At 40.7% G+C, this 3,896-nt stretch overlaps 1 pseudogene; it reads left to right on the forward strand.

Annotated features, from left to right (window-relative positions):
* Positions 1-1,265: 1,265 nt before the first annotated feature.
* LOC129084693 (40S ribosomal protein S2-like) lies at positions 1,266-2,130 on the forward strand (annotated as a pseudogene).
* Positions 2,131-3,896: the final 1,766 nt, after the last annotated feature.

Consider the following 3,896-nt stretch of genomic DNA (forward strand, 5'->3'; position numbering starts at 1 on the left):
TCAATAGAGATGAAAAAATGATCAGGTAACCAGGGACAGAGGAGGGACTCCTCAGCCTGCTTCATCATGGTTATCGCCTCTACCAGGGTCACAGCTTACACAGCTGGGGTTTTAGACAGAAAAATCTAGAACAAATGAGTGGGTGTACTCAATAAGGTGAACCAACCGGAGCATAGCAGCATCAATGAGTACAGAAACCACATCGGGTTTTTGCAGCTGACCTTTTTCATGTTCTCTGCCTAGGAAATATCAAAAAATCCCTGTCCTCATATTATGTGAATTATTTGCTTTACATCTCAGATCCTATGCTTGCAAAGTTAACTGAAATGTACCAAGATAAATACATTTTCTTATTTCATCTTTATAACAGCCCTACCAGGTATATATTATGCTCCCATTTTACAGTACTACTGGAAACAACAAGGCTCCAAAGGACCAAAAATTTATCCAAGTGAAACAACAGAGCTAATATTCTTACTAAGCAAGGTTTAGTGGACTCGAGAATCTATGCTCTTTACATTGTGCTTTAATTTTCTTACAAAGAAACTCTCTATAAACAAGGGCCTGATGAGACCATTTCTCTCTCTCTCATCCATTTCCTAGGTAGTAAGGGGACAAAACAAAACTCTAGGATGAAAAGGGTTGGTCTTTAAAATGTATGTACCTTTTCATGGCCAAGACATGGAAGCAACCCAAGTTCCCATTGATAGATAAGTATATTAAAAAGTTGTAGTACATATATGCAACAGAATATTACTTAGCCATAAAAAAAAATGAAATCTTACCATTTGTGACAGCACGGATGGACCTGAAGAGTATTGTGCTAAGTGAACTAGGTCAGACAGAGAAAGACAAATACTATGTGATTTCACTTACATGCAGACTCAAAAGAACAAAATAAACAAACAAATAAAATAGAAACAGACTCATAGATACAGAGAACAAATTGATGCTTACCAGAGGGAGGGGTGTTGGGGGACAGGGTAAAAAAAGGTGAAGGGATTAAGAAGTACAAATTGGTAGTTACAGAATAGTCACAGCGATGTCAAGTACAGCATAAGAAATACAGTCAATAATACTGTAATCACTGTGCATGGTATCAGATGGGTACTGGAAATATTGGGGGACCACTGTAAATTATATAATTGTCTAGCTGCTATGCTGTATACCTGAAACTAATATAAAATAATAATGAATGTCAATTGTAATTGAAAAATAAAATTAAAAATTATATAAAATGGCTTTTTTTCTCCAGGAAACACCAAATGGTGAATGACACCGGTGCTGCAGGAGGGCCCAGAGGCCCCAGGGGCCCTGGAATGGGAAGCCACGGCGGCTCCCATGGGGGATTTGGCAGCGGCATCTGGAGCCAAGGTCATGGCCAGGGTCAGGGTTGGAGTGGAGGCCATGCAGCTCACAGAGGCAAGGCCGAGGACAATGAGTGGATTCCTGTCACCAAGCTGGGTTGCCTGGTTGGACATGAAAATCAAGTCCCTGGAAGAAATTTATCTCTTTTCTCTGCCTATCAAAGAATTTAAGATCATTGACTTTTTCTTGGGGGTATCCCTCACAGACGAGGTTTTGAAGATTATGCCCATGCAAAAGCAGACACCTGCAGGCTGGAGGACCAAGTTGAAGGTATTTGTCACCAGTGGGGGCTACAATGTGCACATTAGTCTGGTTGTTAAGTGTTCAAAGGAAGTAGCCACTGCCATCTGTGGTGCCGTCATTCTGGCCAAGTTCTCTGTTGTCCCCGTGTGGCGAGGCTACTGGGGGGACAAGATCAGCAAGCCCCACACGGTCCCTTGCAAGGTGACCAGGTGCCATGGCTCTGTGCCGCCCCCAGGGGCACTGTGATGTCTCAGCTCCTGTGCCCAAGAAGCTGCTGCTGATGACCAGTATCGACAACTGCCACACCTCAGCCAGGGGCTACACTGCCACCCTGAGCTACTTCACCAAAACCACCTCCAATGCCATCTCTTAAGACCTACAGCTATCTCACCGCCCGAACCCCTGGAAAGAGACTATGTCACCACATCCTCCTATGAGGAATTCACTAGCCATCTTGTAAAGACCCACCCCATGATTTCTATGCAGAGGACTCAGGTTTCAGCTGTGGCCACCACATAATTTTATACAAGAAAAAGAAAGTGAATTAAGCCTGCTTAAAAAATAAAAAATAGAAGAAAATGTATGTACCTTTTTAATTGAATCTTTTTAAACAAAATCAGTTATGGGAATCAGAAAAATACAATTTTTCTTTTCTACCCATAGGACTTTTTTGTGTGTGGTGCCAATAAATTGGAGAATAAAAGTTAAAAATATTCAGATGGCTTCCCTTCTCAGTTGCACTTAGTCCCAATGCATTAGGAAGAGTTTCCTGAAAAAGTGGGAAGGAAATGTCTATTGCTAGTATGCTGTGTGAATCTTACAAAATTGCTTTAGTTCTGCAAAGTTTTTGTCTTTATTCCTTGTCCTTAAATAAGTTTTAAAATAAAGAAAAAGCTGTACAATATAGCAATATAAATATTGATTTAGTTATGTTTGGTCTTCCTTTTTACCTTACTCATTTTAAATTTCTTGTCATCTGGCTTGAGTGTTACACAAGGGATTAATCAATGAAGTCTTTGGCTTTTAGATTTACCTGTGACTCAACACTATTTTATGAGTGTAATACAAGTAAATATCTCCAAGCATTTCAGTGCAGAGCCAGCTATGGGGGGGTTGGATTGGGAGCAGCTGGAGATGGGATGATTATAAGTAACAGAACATATGCACTATCTAATCACCAGAGGAGTCATTCCATATTGTTAAAATAGAGATAGAATGTTCTAAACTCTTGGAGAGGATTCAGATGAAAGCATTGTATGTAAATACAAATATACACATGCATCCTGATTTAAGCCTCACAACAGCTCCAAGAGGTTGACACTGTGATTATTCCCATTTTTTTCTGGTAAGAAACAGAGATACAAAAAAGGTAAGTAACTGGCTCAAAGCCAAAATGACAGGATTTGAACCCTGGTGATTTAACTCCCAAACTCATTCAACTATTGCACCTAACTGCCTTTTTCAGAGATTGGAAGCAAGAATCTAGAAAGAAAATAGGATCATTATTCTCAAAGATGTATACAATGATAGATCATTTAAAGTATGGCCACATTGAAGGAAAACCCCGCAATTACTCTGTTAATTTTATCTCTGTGGAGAAATATTCTTTTGGAATTGAGAAGAAAGGGGCCTAAACCTACCCCACTGCTATCTATACTCATTAAATTAACCATGTAATTGTCAAATGCCAAACCCATTTGGTAGATACAGCCATAATGTTATTCTTTAAAGATAAACAGTTTTGTAAGCAAGCATCTTCCCACTCCCACTTACAACTAAAAAGCACCTCTGTGTGGGAAGCTGAGTAATTACCTCAGATGCGGAGTAGGGACTCCAAACCCATGAGGAGGCCCTGCATGGTTGCCTCAGAAATACTGCTGGGGTTAGGATTGCCCTGCTCCTGCATGCTGCCACCGTTTCTCTTTTCTCTAGTTTAGAAGTGCCCTTCTTTTCCCACTTTCTCCCCGCACCCTGTCTCTCTGCATCCTCCTGCCCTTTCAACATAGGCATGTCCAAGGCTCCATCCTCAGCCACCATTCTGGATCCAGCCATCTCTTACAAAGCAAATCTAAATCTGACCTCTCCCCTGACTTTCAGACCCACATTACTAACTTCCTACTGGACAGTTCATTCATTTGTACAAAATAGGACTCATACGCTTTCCCCCTCAAAAAAAGTAGAAAATTTTGATGTGTAATCATCATATCTAACCATTGCCTCTGTTACCCAGTTCTTCCCACCATTTTCTCCCACACCCCAACATATACCTAAAACTGGTTTCAAAG

Source organism: Pteronotus mesoamericanus, unplaced genomic scaffold, assembly GCF_021234165.1.
Source record: "Pteronotus mesoamericanus isolate MK-2021 breed Mesoamerican mustached bat unplaced genomic scaffold, CSHL_Meso_final scaffold_21, whole genome shotgun sequence".
Classification (NCBI taxonomy): Eukaryota; Metazoa; Chordata; class Mammalia; order Chiroptera; family Mormoopidae; genus Pteronotus; species Pteronotus mesoamericanus.